Here is a 12666-nt window from a genome sequence, read left to right as displayed (position 1 = left end):
CCCGCGACCCGACCTCTGATAAGTGGAAGATAATGGATGGATGGATGGATGGATTTTCCCATTGAAAACAAATGGGCCAATTTCCCACATTGTTCCACCATCCACAGACTCCACTCACCTTGGACATTCAAGCCAACTTTCAAAACGTCCATTTTTTTATAGTGAAGTGAATTATATTTATATAGCGCTTTTCTCTAGTGACTCAAAGCGCTTTACATAGTGAAACGCAATATCTAAGTTACATTTAAACCAGTGTGGGTGGCACTGGGAGCAGGTGGGTAAAGTGTCTTGCCCAAGGACACAACGGCAGTGACTAGGATGGCGGAAGCGGGAATCGAACCTGCAACCCTCAAGTTGCGGGCACGGCCGCTCTACCAACCGAGCTATACCTATAGGAATTTCCAGGACCATTTCCCCATTGAAAATGAACTGAAGGATTACAAACCTCTTCATATTCCACATCTCTTGTCCAATTCAAACCTTTCCACCATCCGCACATTCCACTCACCCTTGAGATTTAGACAAAAAAAATTCTTGTTTCAACAATTTTCCTGATTACCAGGAAGTCCTGGTTTTACTCACCCTTTTTCTTTTGACTTTGTCTGCCCCATTTTTATTTGTTGTGATTATAATTATTCAACCCCCACACCATTTTGGTGTTTTAGCAAGTTGGACATTTATTCCGTATTTTGTTTATAGTCATATCAATTAAAGATGTGTCAAATAGACAAATGCAACTTCAATTGTAACTCTGTATTTTACAAAATACCCAAAAAAGGACATTTTTCTTAATATCTCATTGACAAAATGATTCAACCCCTTAGTTCCATGCATCTTCAGTACTTAGTAGAACAGCCTTTGGCAGTAATGACATCAATCAATCAATCAATCAATCAATCAATGTTTATTTATACAGCCCCAAATCACAAATGTCTCAAAGGACTGCACAAATCATTACGACTACAACATCCTCGGAAGAACCCACAAAAGGGCAAGGAAAACTCACACCCAGTGGGCAGGGAGAATTCACATCCAGTGGGACGCCAGTGACAATGCTGACTATGAGAAACCTTGGAGAGGACCTCAGATGTGGGCAACCCCCCCCCCCCTCTAGGGGACCGAAAGCAATGGATGTCGAGCGGGTCTAACATGATACTGTGAAAGTTCAATCCATAGTGGCTCCAAGACAGCAGTGAGAGTCCCGTCCACAGGAAACCATCTCAAGCGGATCAGCAGCGTAGAGATGTCCCCAACCGATACAGGCGAGCGGTCCATCCTGGGTCTCGACTCTGGACAGTCAGTACTTCATCCATGGTCATCGGACCGGACCCCCTCCACAAGGGAGGGGGGGGACATAGGAGAAAGAAAAGAAGCGGCAGATCAACTGGTCTAAAAAGGAGGTCTATTTAAAGGCTAGAGTATACAGATGAGTTTTAAGATGAGACTTAAATGCTTCTACTGAGGTAGCATCTCGAACTGTTACTTCAAAGGTGATACATAAGCGGACACAAGCTTCTTTTAAGCATCTACAGGTATTTTAGCCCATTCTTCTTGGGCAAAGGCCTCCAGTTCATTCATATTCTTGGGCTTGTGTGCTGCAACTGCCTTCTTCAAGTCCCACCACAGCTTTTCTAGAGGATTTAGGTCTGGCGACTGTGAAGGCCACTCCAGAGTCTTCCAGCCCTTCTTCTGCAACCACTCTGATGTTGACTTGGAGGTATGCTTGGGATCCTTGTCCTGTTGGAAGGTCCAACGTCTCCCAAACCTCAGGTTTGTCACCGACTTCATGACATTTGCAGCTAATATATCCTGCTAGGAAATAGAATTCATAATGCCTTGAACACGCTGGAGATTCCCGGTACCTGAGGCAGAGAAACAGCCCCAGAGCATGATTGACCCCCCACCATGCTTAAAGGGGAACATTATCACAATTTCAAAAGGGTTAAAAACAATAAAAATCAGTTCCCAGTGGCTTGTTGTATTTTTTGAAGTTTTTTTTCAAAATTTTACCGGTCTCGGAATATCCCTAAATAAAGCTTTAAAGTGCCTTATTTTCGCTATCTTCGAAGACACTGGCCATTTCCCTGTGACGTCACACAGTGCTGCCAATGTAAACAAACAATGGGAATACCACAGCAAGATATAGTGACATTAGCTCGGATTCAAACTCGGATTTCAGCGACTTAAGCGATTCAACAGATTACGCATGTATTGAAACAGATGGTTGGAGTATGAAAATATTGAAGAAGAAACTGAAGCTATTGAGCGAATTCATAGCCATAGCATGGCCGAATAGCTGCGTTAGCATCGCCGGTAAAATGTGCGGACCAAACGATCAGGACTTTCGCATCTTTTGACACTGGAGCAACTTAAATCCGCCAATTGGTAAGTGTTTGTTTCGCATTAAATGTGGGTGGAAGGAAACGTAATATAGTTGCAAATGCATCTGCAGGTTATCCATACATCTCTGTGCCATGTCTGCTTTAGCACCGCCGGTAAATAGCATGTTAGCATCGATTAGTGTAGCATGTTAGCATCGATTAGCTGGCAGTCAACATCAACAAAACTCACCTTTGTGATTTCGTTGACTATCGTTGCAAATGCATCTGCAGGTTATCCATACATCTCTGTGCCATGTCTGTCTTAGCATCGCCGGTCAAATGTGGAGACACTCTGGCACATTCAATGGGGGTCTGGCGGCAGACACTTTGGCATCTTCGGGCCAGTGGTGCAACTTGAATCCCTCCCTGTTAGTGTTGTTACACCCTCCGACAACACACCGTCGAGGCATGATGTCTCCAAGGTTCCAAAAAATAGTTAAAAAACCGGAAAATAACAGAGCTGAGACCCGTTGTTTGTAATGTGTTGAAAATGAAAATGGTGGGTGTGTTACCTCGGCGACGTCACATTCTGACATCATCACCTCCAGTGCGATGAACAGAAAGGCGTTTAATTCGCCAAAATTCACCTATTTAGAGTTCGGAAATCGGTTAAAAAAATAGATGGTCTTTTTCCTGCACCATCAAGGTATATATTGACGCTTACATAGGTCTGCTGATAATGTTCCCCTCTAACAGTAGGCAAGGTGTTCTTCTCTTTGTAAGCTTCATTTTTTCTCCTCCAGACATAACCTTGATTCACAGGCCCAAAGAGTTCCAGTTTTGTCTCATCACTCCATAGAACAGTTTCCCAAAACCTTTGGGGTTTGTCCAGATGATTTTTGGCATACCTGAGTCTATTTTCCTTGTTCCTGGTAGTCAGAAGTGGGGTGCGCCTGGGAGTTCTGGCATGGAGGCCTTATTGTCTGGGACGAAACCTGCGTTCCCCTCTCTGCAATGTCCTGTTGTAGTTCCTCGGCTGTTACCCGAGGGGTTTTCCACCACTGTACGCTTCAAATACCGGACAGCAGTTGCACACAGCATCCTCTTTCTGCCACGCCCAGGTAGTGTTTCCACTGTGCCTTTAGCTTTAAACTTGCGAATTATGCTCCCAACTGTGTCTCTTGGAATGTGTAAAGTCTTTGCTATTGTCTTATATCCATATCCTTTCTTATGAAGAGAAATTACCTCCTCTCTTGACTTCTTTGACCACTCCCTGGACTTCACCATGTTGCAAATACACCATTGACCATCTACAAGAAGCTGAGCGTTGCAGTCTTTTTTTAATCAGTTTAATTGTTGCTCGTTTTGGTTCTAATCACATCTACAGGTGTTTTCAACACCTGATTGAAAAGACCTTATTCAAATTCTGTTCTTAAGAGTTATGTTAAATCTTCAAGGGGTTGAATAATTTTGTCAATGAGATATTAAGAGAAATGACACTGTTTGGTATGTTAAAAAATATAATGTTGTAATTCAAGTTGCATTCGTCTATTTGACACATCTTTATTTGATATGACTATAAACAAAATACGGAATAAATGTCCAACTTGCTAAAACAAGTTGAATAATTTTGATCACAACTGTAAACCTTTGACTGGGCCTGGAATCGATAGGGAACCATATTTGTTTTCTTCCAAAATTTCCCTAATTACCAAGAATTCCTGGTATCAAAATGTACTCGGAAATCGTTAGTTATCAAATATTCGTCTTCCCAGAACACAAACATTACCCAGAGTTCCAGGTTTTCCAGGACATTTTCCAGTTGAAAACAAATGGACCAATAATTTCCAACATTGTTCCACCATCCACACTTTCCTGAATAGTAAAATGATGATGTTTGTAGTGTTTGGTTACTCCTCCTTCTGGTTCTAGCTGGGGAGGAATTCTAGTCTTCTTCAGTCAGAATGTCTGACTTCAAACGCCAACCACATGATCCGATTCGCCTGAAACTGCACCCTCCCAGGTTGCCCGGGGCCTCATGTATTGAAACTAGTGTGGGTTTCTAATAAACTTGTGAGAGCCTTTGCTCGTGGAGGGTTCTCCTGAGTCCGATAGATCTTCCTTGTACAGGGTTGAGCACGCTTTTATTTGCATAAACAGGTTCAAATTGCTTTCCAGCAGTCTCGGTCTCATACGTGTGTGTCTCTTTCTCTCTCTGGCTCCAACTCCAACTACGTGTCTCGAACCGGCTGCTGCTAATAAGGGTGACAGGTGATAAGATAATTCAATTCCAGCTGGGCAATCTACTCACATGCCGCTGGCTCCGAGGCCGGGCTATATACACCCCATTCCTGCAGGAGGCGCGTCGACCACGCCCTCCTCCACAAAAATGTATTAATAAAAAAAAAAATGGTGTATGCTCAAATCCAGAAAATGTCATACGCACATGCAATAATTCAAGCACATTTCTTTTATACATCTCAATCGATGTGGAGTTGAGCGTACATGTTGGAGAGACTCACCACTGCCTGTCTAGCACCCATTTACGTAAATATTCAAAAATGTGTTGCACACGTTACGCACAGGTTTGTAACATGAGTATACTTTGCACACTGTTATGTTTGCATAGGGGAGATGACGGCTCAGACAACAGGGGGCTGTGAATCTGCCTCACAATACGAAGGTCCTGAGTAGTCCTGGGTTCAATCCCGGGCTCGGGATCTTTCTGTGTGGAGTTTGCATGTTCCCCCCGTGTTCTCCACCTCCAAAGACATGCACCTGGGGATAGGTTGATTGGCAACACTAAATTGGCCCTAGTGTGTGAATGTGAGTGTGAATGTTGTCCGTCTATCTGTGTTGGCCCTGCGATGAGGTGGCGACTTGTCCAAGGTGTACACCACCTTCCGCCCGATTGTGGCTGAGATAGGCACCAGCGCCCCCCGTGACCCCATTTTCTACCGCTTGGGCAGGGCAGATGATCCACGCCTCCGTGTCCGGAGCGAGGGTCGCGGATCGAGGAAGGCAAAACATAGAGGATCCCCACGGGCTAAGACTGAGGGGGGGAACAAACAAGGATGTCATGCACGGGGGTAAAACGCAAGGAAAGACAGTGCATAAAGCAAAAGTAGGCTTACGGTCCACCATTAAGAACTAAGTTCCCGCCAGGATCCTTGTGTCCACTGGTCCTGTCTTCAGCTCCCTCTCCTCATGACCAGGTGCGCTGATTTTAGATTGTCTCCGGCTGCGGCGACGTCATCATGTCAAGAAAATGGCACTAGCATTTACTTAATTTAATAATATTTTTCAACATATTGAGCAAAAAGGTGTCTTTTTGTATTCCTACCAAGAAAAGTGCACTTGTTATTAGTGAGAATATACTTATTTTAAGGTATGTTTGGGTTCATTGAGGTTAGCTAATTTTACTTGTTTTGGACAGTCATGACAAGCCAAATTTTCTGGTTCTATTGTGTTGGCCCTGCGATGAGATGGCGACTTGTCCAGGGTGTACCCCGCCTTCCGCCCGATTCTAGCTGAGATAGGTGCCAGCGCCCCCCGCGACCCCGAAAGGAAATAAGCGTTAGGAAATGGATAGAAAAAATGGAATATTGACAGATAATTTTGCTTCGTTCAAATAAAATACCCCTAAATTTTGTTTTTTTTCTTGTTTTTGAACACTGACTTTTTGCAGCGTGTTTCCTGTTGACATTTACATAATCCTCATGTGATGGCGCTTTTATAGCAATATGTGTGCGGTCAGTGGCTCTGATTACATTAGGAAAAAACAGCTGTTGCTTCAAATTGTGCTTTAATGTTGGCCTGGTATATGGGAATTTAATATATCTGGCTAACATGCTGATATTTAATGTGCCTTTTTTAAGTCAAAATATTGACTTACTAAGTCATAATAAGTCATAAAGTATAGTAAATGGCCAATATTCAGATACAATTGTTTAAATTACAATGGCCGAAAATCAGATATTTTCTAAATTAGAATACATGATCAATAATCAGATATTGTCTAATTTACATTTAATACGTGGCCAATAATGAGATACAATTGTCTAAATTACAATACTTAATGGCCAATAATCAGATATTGTCCAAATTAATATAATAATTGATCAATAATCAGATATTGTCCAATTTAGAATCAATAAATGGCCAATAATCAGATACAATTGTATAAATTATTATACTAAATGGCCAATAAACAGTTATACGTGTCTAAATTACAATTATAAATGGCCGATAATCAGATATTGTCTAAATTAGAACAATGCATGTTCAATAATCAGATATAATGGTCTAAATTATAACACTACATGGCCAATAATCAGATATTATCTAAATTAAAATAATAAATGATCAATATTCAGATATAACTGTCTAAATTATAATAATAAATGGCCGATAATCAGATATTGTCTAAATTAGAACAATGAATGTCCAATAATCAGATATAATGGTCTAAATTACAACACTACATGGCCAATAATCAGATATTGTCTAAATTAAAATAATAAATGATCAATATTCAGATATAATTGTCTAAATTATGATAATAAATGACCAATTATCATCTATAGTTGTCTGGGTTAGGATGAATAAATGATCAATAATGAGACGTTTTCCAATTTAGAATTAATGAATGGCCAATAATCAGATATAATTGTCTAAATTAGAATAATAAATGGCCAATAATCAGATATAATTTTCTACATTACAATACTAAGTGGCCAATAATATTAGAACAATAAATAGTCAATAATCAGATATAATTGGCTAAATTATAATAAAAAAATGGCCAATTATCAGTTACAATGGTCTAAATTACAATACTAAATAGCCAATAATCAGATTTTGTCTAAATTAGAATAAGAAAGGATCAATAATAGGGGAGTATTGTCTAAATTAGAATAAAAAATGGTTAATAATCAGACATAATTGTCTAAATTAGAACAATAACTGATCAATCATCTGATATAATTGTCTAAATTACAACAATAAATGATCAATAATCAGACATAATTGTCTAAATTAGAACAATAAATGATCAATAATCAGATATAATTGTCTAAATTAGATTAATAAATGGCCAATATTCAGATATTATCTAAAGTAGAATAATAAATGGTCAGTAATCAGATAGTATTGTCTAAATCAGAACAATAAATGATAAATAATCAGATATAATTGTTTAAATTAGATTAACAAATGGCCAATAATCCGATATGATTGTCTAAATTAGAATAATCAATGATAAATAATCAGATTCGATTGTCTAAACTAAGGGACGGCGTGGCGCAATGGGATAGTGGCCGTGCGCAACCCGAGGGTCCCTGGTTCAATCCCCACCTAGTACCAACCTCGTTGTGTCCTTGAGCAAGACACTTCACCCTTGCTCCTGACGGGTGCTGGTTAGCGCCTTGCATGGCAGCTCCCTCCATCAGTGTGTGAATGTGTGTGTGAATGGGTAAATGTGGAAGTAAATAATAAATGGGTTGTACTTGTATAGCGCTTTTCTACCTTCAAGGTACTCAAAGCGCTTTGACACTACTTCCACATTTACCCATTCACACACACATTCACACACTGATGGAGGGAGCTGCCATGCAAGGCGCCAACCAGCAACCATCAGGAGCAAGGGTGAAGTGTCTTGCTCAGGACACAACGGATGTGACGAGGTTGGTTCTAGGTGGGATTTGAACCAGTGGCCCCCGGGTCACTGGTTCAAATAGTAGTCTCAAATCGCTTTGAGTAGCTTGAAGGTAGAAAAGCACTAAAGAAGTACAACCCATTTATCATTTAGAATGATAAATAGTCAATGATCGGATTCTGTAGTCTAAATTATAATATGAAATGATCAATAAACAGACAGTATAGTCTAAATTAAAATAATAAATGACCAATAATCAGATTTAATTGTCTAAATTAGAATAATACATGGTGTTTACGAATCGCGTAAAGCAGTGTTTTTCTTAATTTTTTTTTATTAAATCAACATAAAAAACACAATATACACTTACAAATAGTGCACCAACCACAAAAAATTCCCTTTTTCATGACAAAGAAGAAAAAGAAGAAAAAAAAAGACACCCCCCCGGGCCGCGGGACAGATTATTAAGCGTTGACCGGTCCGCATACAAAAAGGTTGGGGACCACTGGCGTAAAGGACCAACGTTTCTTCCTCGAGATGTAACCAAAAAAGTTGAAAAAGTGCAAGATTTTACGAAACAACGAGGAGAAAAACCATAATATAATTTCCTTATTATCGAAGAAAATAAAGCAAACATTTGAAATAGCGCAACACTTTGACCATGGAAAAAGAAAAGTAAGGAGTAGAGGATGTGACGTCATCTTTGCACATGCGCAGAACCGACCGTACGTCCGGGAGTGAACGGCCGGGCGGCGAGTAAGATGGCGGACTGAGTGGCTGCAACGCAAATGTAGACACAAATAAAGAAATTATTCGTCTTTAAGTTTGGAGCGACGGAGTGCGGTTAAAGATGAGATAGTGGAAGTTTCCAAAAACGTCATTTTGGAAACTATCGTGAGCCCTCAAAAGAGCGTCTAGGAGACATTAGCCGACTTCGTTGAAGAATGTAAACAAAAAGCCGCCATGATTGTTAGCTTGAAGAAGGCAATGGAGTTCACATCAGAGGAGATGAAAGAATGCAAAAGTCACATGAAGAACGTGGAAGAGCAAAAGAAGCGCTTGTGTAAAGAAAATAGTGAAGAAGAGAACTCGAGTAAGAGATGTGCAGTTTGTGAAGAGAAGACTGGACCACATGTCTACATCAACCTGCAGAGGACTGGAGGTAATAAAGAAGAATAATACAAACCCCGTTTCCATATGAGTTGGAAATTGTGTTAGATGTAAATTCAAACGGAATACAATGATTTGCAAATCCTTTTCAATCCATTTTCAATTGAATGCATGTTCACCACTGTGTTACATCACCTTTTCCTTTAACAACACTCAATAAACGTTTGGGAACTGAGGAAACTAATTGTTGAAGATTTGAAAGTGGAATTCTTTCCCATTCTTATTTTATGTAGAGCTTCAGTCGTTCAACAGTCCGGGGTCTCCGCTGTCCTATTTTACGCTTCATAATGCGCTACACATTTTTAATGGGAGAAAGGTCTGGACTTCAGGTGGGCCAGGAAAGTACCCGCACTCTTTTTTTTATGAAGCCACGCTGTTGTAACACTTGTCTTTCTGAAATAAGCAGGGGCGTCCATGATAACGTTGCTTGGATGATAACATATGTAGCTCCAAAACCTGTATGTACCTTTCAGCATTAATGGTGCTTTCACAGATGTGTAAGTTACCCATGCCTTGGGCACTAATACACCCCCATACCATCACAGATGCTGGCTTTTCAATTTAGCGCCTATAACAATCCGAATGGTTATTTTCCTCTTTGTTCCGGAGGACACCACGTCCCCTGTTTCCAAATATAATTTGAAATGTGGACTCGCCAGACCACAGAACACCTTTCCACTTCGCATCAGTCCATCTTAGATGAGCTCAGGCCCAGCCAAGCCGGCGGCGTTTCAGGGTGTTGTTGATAAATGGGTTTGGCGTTGCATAGTAGAGTTTTGCCTTGCACTTACAGATGTAGCGGCCAACTGTAGTTACTGACAGTGGTTTTATGAACTGTTCCTCAGTCCATGTGGTGATATCCTTTACACACTGATGTCGGTTTTTGATGCAGTACTGCCTGAGGGATCAAAGGTCCGTAATATCGTTGCTTACGTGCAGTGATTTCTCCAGATTCTCTGAACCTTTTGATGATTTTACGGACCGTAGATGGTAAAATCCCTAAATTCCTTGCAATAGCTCGTTGAGAAATGTTGTTCTAAAACTGTTCGACAATTTGCTTACAAATTGGTGACCCTCACCCCATCCTTGTTTGTGAATTACTTAGCATTTCATGGAAGCTGCTTTTATACCCAATCATGGCACCCACCTGTTCCCAATTAGCCTGCACACCTGTGGGATGTTCCATATAAGTGTTTGATGAGCATTCTTCAACTTTACCAGTATTTATTGCCACCTTTCCCAACTTCTTTGTCACGTGTTGCTGGCATCAAATTCCAAATTCAGTGATTATTTGCACAAAAAAAAAACATTTATGAGTTTGAACATCAAATATGTTCTCTTTGTAGTGCATTCAACTGAATATGGGTTGAAAATGATTTGCAAATCATTTTATTCCGTTTATATTTACATCTAACACAATTTCCCAAGTCATATGGAAACTGGGTTTGGAGATTACAATTCTGAGGAAAAGACATTTAGTGCAATGACAAGAGAGTGAAATGAGTGATTAAAATTGTGGAGATTATATTTTCGATGCGGGCAGCACGGTGGCCCAGGAGTTAGTGCACCTGCCTCACGATATGAAGGTCCTGAGTTCAATCCTAGGCTCAGGATCTTTCTGTGTGGAGTTTGCATGTTCTCCTCCGTGACTGCGTGGGTTCCCTCCGGGTACTCCGGCTTCCTCCCACCTCCAAAGACATGCACCTGGGGACAGGCCCCTCCCACCTCCAAAGATATGCACCTGGGGATAGGCCCCTCCCACCTCCAAAGACATGCACCTGGGGACAGGCCCCTCCCACCTCTAAAGATATGCACCTGGGGATAGGCCCCTCCCACCTCCAAAGACATGCACCTGGGGACAGGCCCCTCCCACCTCCAAAGATATGCACCTGGGGATAGGCCCCTCCCACCTCCAAAGACATGCACCTGGGGATAGGCCCCTCCCACCTCCAAAGACATGCACCTGGGGATAGGTTGATTGGCAACACTAAATGGTCCCTAGTGTGTGAATGTGAGTGTGAATGTTGTCCGTCTATCTGTGTTGGCCCCGCGATGAGGCGGCGACTTGTCCAGGGTGTATCCCGCCTTCCTCCTGAATGCAGCTAACATAAACTCCAGCACCCCCCGCCACCCCAAAAGGGACAAGCGGTAGAAAATGGATGGGTGAGTATTTTCAATGGAGCTGTAAACAATGAATAAATAAACTATTATCTGGATTTGTATTCTAAGTTGTAAATCATTAACTACTCCTTGTTCATTTTCATGATGTGTTTCTCTTTTCTATTATGTATGCTTTTCTTTTTATTTACAAACAACATTCCTATATCACGGCACACAACCTTGCAGAAACTAAGAAACAAAATAAGGATGGAGTGTGCTATTTTGGATTTACACTGTATGACAAAAAAATTGGAAAAGGAATTTTACCTTTGCAACCTTATTATACTAAGTTTTATATTCATAAATGTAAGTTTCTCAATACCCGACCTGTTTTTTGTGCCTTTGAAAAAATAATTAGAACTGTACGATAAAACTCTCTCTACCTCTAACAACCAAAAAGCTATGAAAAGGATGATGCTTATTGACTGAAATTGAGTGAGCCTATGGCTTTGCACTTGTATATATGTGTATATACATATATACACACACACATATGTATATATATATATATATATATATATATATATATATATATATATATATATATACTCAATGTATGTTTATACATACGTCACACACACACACATATATATATATATATATATATATACATACACAAATATTAATATATATATATATATATATTTATATACACACACATACATACATATATATATATATATATATATATATATATATATGTATTTTTGTGTATATATACATGTATATACACATAGGTATATATGTATATACATATATATATATGTATGTATGCATATGTATGTGTATTTATGTATATATATACACAAATACATATATACACACACATATATATATATATATATATATATATACTCAATGTATGTATATATATATGCTCAATGTACGTACATATATATGTCACACACATATATATATATATTAATGTATGTGTATGTATATATATATACATACACATACATTAATATATATATATACTTATATATTTACATACATATACATACACATACATTAATATATATATATACTTATACACATACAAATATACACATATACACACACATACATACATATACATATATACAGTATGTATTATTTTTGTGTATATATACATGTATATACACATATATGTATATATGTATATACATATATATGTATGTATGCATATGTATGTCTATTTGTGTATATATATATACACAAATACATATATACACATATATATATATATACTCCATGTATGTATATATATACTCAATGTATGTATATATATATGTCACACACTCACATATATATATATACATACACATACATTAATATATATATATATATATATATATATTTATATATATACATACATAC

General features: G+C 39.2%; 2 protein-coding genes across 2 annotated transcripts in view; both read left to right on the top strand.

The window, feature by feature from the left end:
* The window catches only part of LOC133556743 (oocyte zinc finger protein XlCOF6.1-like), a 6294-nt gene extending 5551 nt beyond the window's left edge, over positions 1-743 (top strand). Inside the window, exon 3 of the mRNA XM_061907025.1 lies at positions 1-743. This exon is cut by the window's left edge and continues 1722 nt beyond it. The gene's annotated coding sequence lies outside the window, so the exon portion shown is untranslated.
* Positions 1-12666, top strand: part of LOC133553184 (zinc finger protein OZF-like) — an 839429-nt gene that overhangs the window by 24559 nt on the left and 802204 nt on the right. The gene's annotated exons all lie outside the window — the stretch shown is intronic.

The sequence above is a fragment of the Nerophis ophidion genome, linkage group LG01, assembly GCF_033978795.1.
Source record: "Nerophis ophidion isolate RoL-2023_Sa linkage group LG01, RoL_Noph_v1.0, whole genome shotgun sequence".
NCBI lineage: Eukaryota > Metazoa > Chordata > Actinopteri > Syngnathiformes > Syngnathidae > Nerophis > Nerophis ophidion.
This window is presented reverse-complemented; position numbering and strand designations above follow the sequence as displayed.